Genomic DNA, 9,153 nt, shown 5'->3' with positions numbered 1-9,153 from the left:
TTACAGTCTTATTCAGAGACTTGTAGTCCAACCCTTGGGGCTTCCACCTATATAATGAGGGACAAGGGGAGGGGGCCGGCCACCTCAAGACCACAAGCTGGCCGGCCACCTCAAGACCACAAGCTGGCCGGCCACCTCAAGACCACAAGCTGGCCGCACCCCTCAAGTGGCCGGCCACCCCCTCCCAAACCCTAGCCGCCGCCCTCTCCTCCATAGCTCCCGCGTGCTTTAGCGAAGCTCCGCCGGAGTTCTCCACCACCACCGACACCACGCCATCGTGCTGTCGGATTCAAGAGGAGTTACTACTTCCGCTGCCCGCTAGAACAGGAGGTGGACGTCGTCTTCATCAACAACTGAACGTGTGACCGAGTACGGAGGTGCTGCCCGTTCGTGGCGCCGGAGGGATCGTGATCAAGATCTTCTACGCGCTTTTGCAAGCGGCAAGTGAACGTCTACCGCAGCAACAAGAGCCTCCTCTTGTAGGCTTTGGAATCTCTTCAAGGGTGAGACTCAATAAAACCCTCTTTGCTACCGTCTTCTAGATTGCATCTTGGTTTGGATTGCGTGTTCGCGGTAGGAAATTTTTTGTTTTCTATGCAACGTTATCCTACAGGTGGCTCAACCTGCGACAAAAGACCCCCCCTTTTGTCGCGGGTCGTGCCACGGGTCGCGATTAAAGGGGGGCCTTTTGTCGCGGGTTGAGCCACCACCCGCGACAAAAGGGGTGTCCGTATATAAACACGCGCGTCGCGGGCGGGCCGCCCACCCGCAACACCCGGAGGCCAAACCCTAACGCATCGCGCCGCCAGGCTGCCGGGGGCCTCGCGCCGCGCGCCGCCACCGTCTTCCTCGCCTCCGGCCGCCGCCGCCGTCTTCCTCGCCTCCGGCCGCCGCCCTCTGCGCCGCCCCCACCTCTGCGCCTCGCCTCCGGCCGCCGCCGCCGTCTTCCCCGCCTCTGCGCCGCGCTGTTCTGCCTCTCGGGCCGCGCCGCGCCTCCGCCGCCGCCGTCTTCCCCGCCTCTGCGCCGCGCCTCGCCCTCGGCCGCCGCCTCGCCCGCTGCAGGATCGAGGTAGCGCCCTGGCTACCGCCGCCGATGTGGAGCCCTTTTTTTTCTTTTTTTTAATTACTGTAATTGTTTTAGTTTTTAAATTTTGGTAATTGTTTTAGTTTTTAAGTTTCTGTAATTGTTTTAGTTTTTAGGTTTAGTTAGTCAATTAGTTAATGTATTTAGTAGTTAGTTTTTAGGTTTAGTTAGTTAATTAGTTAATGTTTTAGTTGTTTTAGTTTTTATGTAATTAGTAGTTAGTTTAATAGTTAATTTGTTAGTTACTTTTTTAGTTTTTTAGTATATGTATTTAGTTAGTTATTTAGTGTATTTAGTTATAGTACATAGCCCTAGCGGACGACTCCCTCCCGCGAACACCCCGACGCCGACACCGGCCCTCTCCTCTCCCTCTCGCGCAATCGCCCTCGTCCCGTGCTCCCTCTCCCTCTCGCGATCACTCGACGCCGCAACTCCCCTCTCTCTCCCTCTCCTCTACCTCTCGCGAACACCCCCGACGCCGACACCGACCCTCTCCTCTCCCTCTCGCGCAATCGCCCTCGTCCCGTGCTCCCTCTCCCTCTCGCGATCACTCGACGCCGCAACTCCCCTCTCTCTCCCTCTCCTCTACCTCTCGCGAACACCCGAGCCTCTCGCAAACACGCGTCGCCGACACCCCTCTCCCTCTCACAAACACGCGCCGCCGAGACCCTCTCCCTCTCGCAAACACGCGTCGCCGACACCCTCCCCCTCTCGCAAACACGTGAGCATTGTCGAGATCCTCTACCTGACGCGCCCTCTTCTCCCTGCTCCACGCTGAGACTTCCCCTCCTTGAGCCTACCCCATCTGTGGTAAGGGTTAGGGTTTGGTTAGTGTTTGATTAGGGTTAGGGTTTGGTTAGTGTTTGATTAGGGTTAGGGTTAGAACATATACTTATCGATTTAATTCTTTTGCAGAAACAATGGATCCATTCGAACGGGACTTGGAACATGAAGACATTTTCGCGGACATAATCCGCGATGGTACAGAAGCCGACCGAGAAGACCGCGACTCCGGTGATGGAGAAGCCCGCGACTCCGGTGATGGAGAAGCCCGCGGCTCCGATGATGGAGAAGCCGACGGCTCCGGTGATGGAGAAGCCGACGGCTCTGGTGACGGAGAAGCCGACGGCTCCGGTCATGACGAGGTATTAATGGAATTCTATATGTACATATGTATAGAGGCATTAGTATAGAGGCATTAATGGAATTCTATATGTATTCTCTTAGGCCTCCGAAGATAAGATAGAGAAACGAGGCCCGGCAAAGAAGTTGGGCAAAAAAGACCACTTCACAATTGAAGCTATATCACCGGAAGGCCAACCGGTGGTACCCGCGAGTGTCGGAGTGACATTTAAAAATCAGTGCGGAGTTGTGGTTAGAGATCGTCTCCCGATCACTATCAGAGAATGGAACAAGACCAAGAATGTGTCCGAAAATCAGGTTGCTGATAGGTACAAAGACACACTTTTCGGCGACCTCATGTCACATTTCACTTTGCCAGATTTGGGATCGGAGTCTGAGAATGTGATACGTCCAATTTGCATCACTATTTTATATCATAATTTGCTGTTATTCATTGATATATTTCATATTTGGACATAATACTTATGTTATTTCATCTATTTTGCATGTTTCATGATTATTGGAGGATCGAGCACCGGAGCTAGGATTCTGCTGGAAAAAGCACCGTCAGAATGCAATATTTCGGAAGATCGACAGTTGACGGAAATTATACCAAAAATCCTATTTTTCCAGATGACGAAGAGAGCCAGAAGGGGGAGCTGAGGGGACCCGAGGTGGGCCCACCCCATAGGCCGGCGCGGCCCAAGGGCTGGCCGTGCCGCCCTGTGAGGAGGGGGCCCACAGCCCCTCTCGCCTCCTTTTCTTCGCGAAATCCTTCATCCCGAAAACCTAAGCTCTAGAGGGTACCTGAAAGATCGAGATGTCGCCTAGAGGGGGGGGTGAATAGGCAATTACAAACTCTTGCGGATTTGTCTTGTATGAATGCGGAATTAAACTATCGTTTAGTTTACAAGCACAAACCCTAAATATGCTAAGCTCAACTAAGTGTAACAATAGCAACTAGAGCTAAGCAAGATAGGCACAAGATATATGTAGCACAAGTGATAGCAAGATATATGTACTTCAAGCACGATGGCTATCACAAGGAAAGAGAGCTCGGGTATAGAAATAACCGAGACACGCGGAGACGAGGATGTATTCCCGTGTTCGCTTGCTTTGCAACAAGGTACGTCACGTTTGGAGGAGTGGAGGTCCCACGAAGGATTCCCCGCACCACGAAGGCTCACCCTATTCTCCGAACCACACCCACGAAGGATGAGATTGGAGAGGAAGAACAAGGGGGAAAGTCAACCAAAGACTCCAAGATCTAGATCCCAAGAGATTCCCTCACTTAGAGAAGAAATGGTTTGGTGGAAGTGTAGATCTAGATCTCCTCTCTCAAATCCTCAAATATGAGCAAGAATGGTTGGAGGAATCAAGAGAGAGAGCAAGTTCTTCAAATGCAACAATGGAGGAGAGAGAATGGGAAGAACTACTTGCTCAAGGTGGAAGAAAGGGCTATTTATAGCTAGGGAGCAAATATAACTGTTGGGGGAAAAACCAGAGAAAGAGACAAGAAAAACGGGCAGAAAAGTCGGCCCAGCCGGCCTGGCAGCCGGCTGACCGGATCTGTCGCCGGACTGGCTGGTCTGGGATCCGGCCCAGCCGGACCAGCAGCCGGGCGGGGCGCTCGCCGCTCATGGGCGGCGGATAGGCCTGCGAGTGCGCGGGGGAGAAGAAAAGGGCCCGGCCCGGCCAGGAGGCCGGTCGGCCGGGCGAGGCACCGAGCGGGCCGGTGGGCGCCGAGCGCTCAGGCCGGATGGGGCGGCGGCCCGGTTACGGTCCGGTCGGACCGGAGGGCTGGCTGGGCTGGCCGGCGCATGGGCCGGTGGCCACCCGGTCGACCGGGTGGGCCGGCGTGCGGCCCGGCAGGCCGGGCGGCAACCGGCCGCCTCCCCCCTTTTTTCTTTTCTTTTTCTTTTTCTCTTTTACCTTTTCTTTAATAACTATTGCTCCCGAACTCCGATTGACATGAAACCAATTTTGTTGGAAAGATAACGACGAATAGAACCCCAACAATATGGAGACTCCTCTCAGAACATTTTAGATGATTTTAGAGAGGGAGTCTCCCACCGTCAAGAAACGGTGAAGACGTCCAAACTCGAAAACGCAATAGAAGATGCATGCGGATTCCGTTTTCGATGAACTTGGGCTTGTTGTAAAGCTAGCAACAAGCTCAAGAACCTCACACAGATAAACACCAAGAAGCAATAAGGATATGCAAAGTATGCAAAGGATTGAGCTCCCTAAGACGATGTGATCAAGTTACCCAACCGAAAGCCCCTCTTAATAGTGCGGCTATGTATCCTATAATCCGGTCTCCCATCAACCACCTTGAGACCGGTAAAAGGAAGAACCTAGCAAAGCCATACCTTTGCCTTGCGCATCCCGCTTGATCTTGATGATAGCTCTTCAAGCTCCATACAAGCCAGTATGCCTCAACTTGATCATCGTTGCTTCGTGAAGACTCACAAATGCTCCCCCATACACCATGATGGGAAAGCTCCATAGATGTACATCTTCACATGTCCATTATCACCAATGGACGCCAAGCTTCAAGCATGTGATCCACTTGAGATGCTCATCTTGAACTTGCCCAAATCAACCTTGTATCTTCTCATACTCACTTAAGATAGAGCATGGCTAATATTGAGTTCCACATAAGAACTCCATCTTCATTTCTTCTTATTGATCATATCACATATATATATATATCTTCATACCGATGATCTTGATGCCAATACACAAGATATACCTTTATCTTCATGGCATCCATACTTGAATCCAACACATGGAGAGCAAGTAGTACCTATGGAATATTCCTTCATATAAACTCAATGAGAACATTAGTCCATAGGGGTTGTCATTAATTACCAAAACCACACATAGGGGCAATGTACCCTTACAGTACCTCACGAAGAGTTACAGCCGCCTCTGCGGGGCGGAGAACACCAGAGAGAAAAGAGCTCTCCGGCGGGCTGAGATCGGCCGGGGAAATTCCCTCCCGGAGGGGGAAATCGACGCCATCGTCACCGCCATCGAGTTGGACATCATCTCCATCACCATCATCATCATCTTCATCATCATCACCGCCGTCTCCACCGCTGGACATCGTCACCGCCGTAGCAATTTGGGTTTGATCTTGATTGTTTGATAGGGGAAACTCTCCCGGTATCGATTTCTACTTGTTGTTGATGCTATTGAGTGAAACCGTTGGACCAAGGTTTATGTTCAGATTGTTATTCATCATCATATCACCTCTGATCATGTTCCATATGATGTCTCGTGAGTAGTTCGTTTAGTTCTTGAGGACATGGGTGAAGTCTAAATGTTAGTAGTGAAGTATGGTTGAGTAATATTCAATGTTATGATATTTAAGTTGTGGTGTTATTCTTCTACTGGTGTTGTGTGAACGTCGACTACACGACACTTCACCTTTATGGGCCTAGGGGAATGCATCTTGTACTCGTTTGCCAATTGCGGGGTTGCCGGAGTGACGAAACTCGAGCCCCCGTTGGTATATCGATGCAGGGAGGGATAGCAGGATCTCAGAGTTTAAGGTCTGTGGTTAGATTTATCTTAATTACTTTCTTGTAGTTGCGGATGCTTGCAAGGGGTATAATCACAAGTATGTATTAGTCCTAGGAAGGGCGGTACATTAGCACGGGTTCACCCACACAACACTTATCAAAACAATGAAGATTAATTAGCCGTATGTAGCGAAAGCACTAGACTAAAATCCCGTGTGTCCTCGAGAACGTTTGGTCATTATAAGTAAACAAACCGGCTTGTCCTTTGTGCTAAAAAGGATTGGGCCACTCGCTGCAATTGTTACTCTCGCACTTTACTTACTCGTACTTTATTCATCTGTTACATCAAAACCCCACTGAATACTTGTTTGTGAGCATTTACGAGTGAATCCTTCATCGAAGCTGCTTGTCAACACCTTCGCTCCTCGTTGGGATCGACATTCTTACTTATCGAAGATACTACGATACCCCCTATACTTGTGGGTCATCAAGACTATTTTCTGGCGCCGTTGCCGGGGAGTGAAGCGCTATTGGTAAGTGGAATTGGTAAGGGAAATTTCTACTGTTTGTGCTGATTTTATTTCTGTCTGCTGCCATAATTCATTATGAGAGATCTCCTTTTGAATGTTTATTTGGAAAATCTGATACTACTGCAAAGGTAGTGTATGAGGCACCAGGTAAGGAAGAGATACCATACAAAATACCTATGAAAATTATTGAACGCGTAGTGGGTAACCGTTATACAGGGGATGGAACTGTCCACCCTGGAGATCATTTACTTTTCTTACATGAATTATGCGGTTTATTCAAGTGTGCAGGTATTGCTATGGATGAAGTGAGGAAGAAACTATTCTCTATATCGTTGTACGGTAAGCGGCGCATTGGTATAAATTCCTGGATAATGGGGATTCTCTTGAATGGAATGATATTGTGCCCCGGTTTTATTCTAAGTTCTATCCTCCAAGTGAAATTCACAAGGATCGGAACCGCATATATAATTTTTGGCCTCATGATGGAGAGAGTATTGCCCAAGCTTGGGGGAGATGGAAGTCTTTAATGCTCAAATGCCCCATTCATGAGCTTCCTGGTAATGTTATTATTGATAATTTCTATGCAAGACTTTCTTTTGAAGACAAGACCTTGCTGGATACTTCTTGTTTTGGATCATTCACACGCAACAAGGAAGAGTTTAAAAGGGACCTTCTTAATCGGATCCAGGAAAATGCGAAGGATGGGAGATCGACAAAGATAGAGAATCGGGTATAAATTATGATTATAAATGCATTGAAGCTTTTATGGATGCGATAAATTTCGTAATATGAGTGCTACTTATGGTCTTGATTCTCAAGTTGCTGCAAATCTTTATAAAGCTTTCGCCTCTCATTATGAATTGCCTAAGAAGAATTTTGATAAGTATCATGAACCGTATAAAGATAAAATTGATTCATCTATTAATAAATGCGTTGTAGTTGAAACTGTTGATCATGTTATTCCTGAAGCTTATATTGAAAAAACTCCTTTCCCTGCTAAAATGAAGGAGTACTCTGTTATTAATAGTGCGGTTCATAAAAGTGAAAAGAAACCTATAGAACCTGAAGAACAAATAAAAGTTGAACATGTTGTTGCAATAGTTAAAGATCTTGTGACTGAAAATGTGGAGAATGGTCATATTATTTTTACGTGAAGATGCTTCCAATATTGTTTCACATCCTAATAAACCCAAACAAGCTAGTGTTCCTATGCTATATGTTAGAATTGGTGATCATTGTTATTATGGTTTATGCGATATTGGTGCAAGTATTAGTGCTATTCCTTATGAGCTTTACACGGAGATTATGCACGAAATTGGTTCTTGTGAACTTGAAGATATTGATGTGGTCATTCGGCTGGCTAATAGAGAAACTATTTCTCCAATTGGTATTGTTCGAGATGTGGAAGTTCTATGCGGTAAGATTAAATATCCTGCTGACTTTTTGGTACTTGGTTACTGCTGCTAGTAAATATTGTCCTATCATTTTTGGTAGACCTTTTCTAAATACATGTGGAGCTATTATAGATTGCAAGAAAGAGAAAATTTTGACTAAATTTACTGGTGAATCTTATGAGTTTAACTTCTCTAAATTTACCAAAATTCCTTATAAAGCTGATTTGCCTAATAATGATTTTAAAGTTGAACAGTGTGCATCTATTGTTCTTTCTCCTAATAATCCCTTGCAGCAACATTTGGAGAATAGTGAGAGTGAAGTTTTTAGGAAAGAAAGAGATGAGCTTGATGAAATTTTTCTTCGCCAACCTATTCTTAAGCATGATTTACCGGTGGAAGATCTGGGTGCAACACCACCACCAAAGGAAGATCCTGTCTTTGATTTAAAACCGATGCACGATAATCTTAAATATGCTCATATTGATGATAAGAAAATATATCCTGTTATTATTAGTTCTAAGCTTTCGAGTTTGAAGAAGAAAGGTTATTGGAAATACTTGAAGAAGCACCGAGGAGCTATTGGCTACACTCTTGATGACTTGAAGGGGATTTCTCCCTCTATTTGCCAACACGCCATTAATATGGAAGATGATGCGAAGCCTGTTGTTGAACCTCGGCGTCGTCTAATTCCTAAGATGAAGGGTGTGGTAAGAAATGAGGTATTAAGACTTCTTGAAGCTGGTATTATATATCCTATTGCTGATAGTAGATGGGTTAGTCCTGTGCATTGTGTTCCTAAGAAAGGAGGAATGACTGTTGTGCCTAATGATAATGATGAGCTCATACCTCAAAGAGTAGTTGTAGGGTATAGAATGTGCATTGATTATCGAAAAGTTAATAAAGTTACTAAAAAAGATCATTACCCTTTGCCTTTTATTGATCAAATGTTAGAAAGGTTATCTAAAAATACTCATTTTTGTTTTCTTGATGGTTATTCTGGGTTTTCACAAATTGCTGTTAAAACTAAGGATCAAGAGAAAACCACTTTCACTTGTCCCTATGGAACTTATGCTTATAGATGTATGCCTTTTGGTTTATGTAATGCTCCTGCTACTTTTCAAAGATGCATGTCTACTATTTTTCATGGCTTTTGCGAGAGTATTGTAGAGGTATTCATGGACGATTTTTCTGTCTATGGGAATTCTTTTGATAATTGCTTGCGGAACCTTGATAAAGTTTTGCGAGAGATGTGAAGAAACTAACCTTGTTCTTAATTGGGAGAAATGCCACTTTATGGTTAATGAAGGAATTGTATTGGGACATAAAATTTCCGAGAGAGGTATTGAAGTTGATAGAGCTAAAGTTGAAGCAATTGAGAAGATGCCCTATCCTAGGGATGTTAAAGGTATTCGTAGTGTTCTTGGTCATCTTTGGGTTTTATAGGAGGTTTATTAAAGACTTCTCCAAGATTTCAAAACCTCTTACTAATCTTC

Source organism: Lolium rigidum, chromosome 2, assembly GCF_022539505.1.
Source record: "Lolium rigidum isolate FL_2022 chromosome 2, APGP_CSIRO_Lrig_0.1, whole genome shotgun sequence".
NCBI classification, from domain to species: Eukaryota; Viridiplantae; Streptophyta; class Magnoliopsida; order Poales; family Poaceae; genus Lolium; species Lolium rigidum.
The sequence above is the reverse complement of the archived record's forward strand: the minus strand, read 5'-3'. Positions refer to the sequence as shown.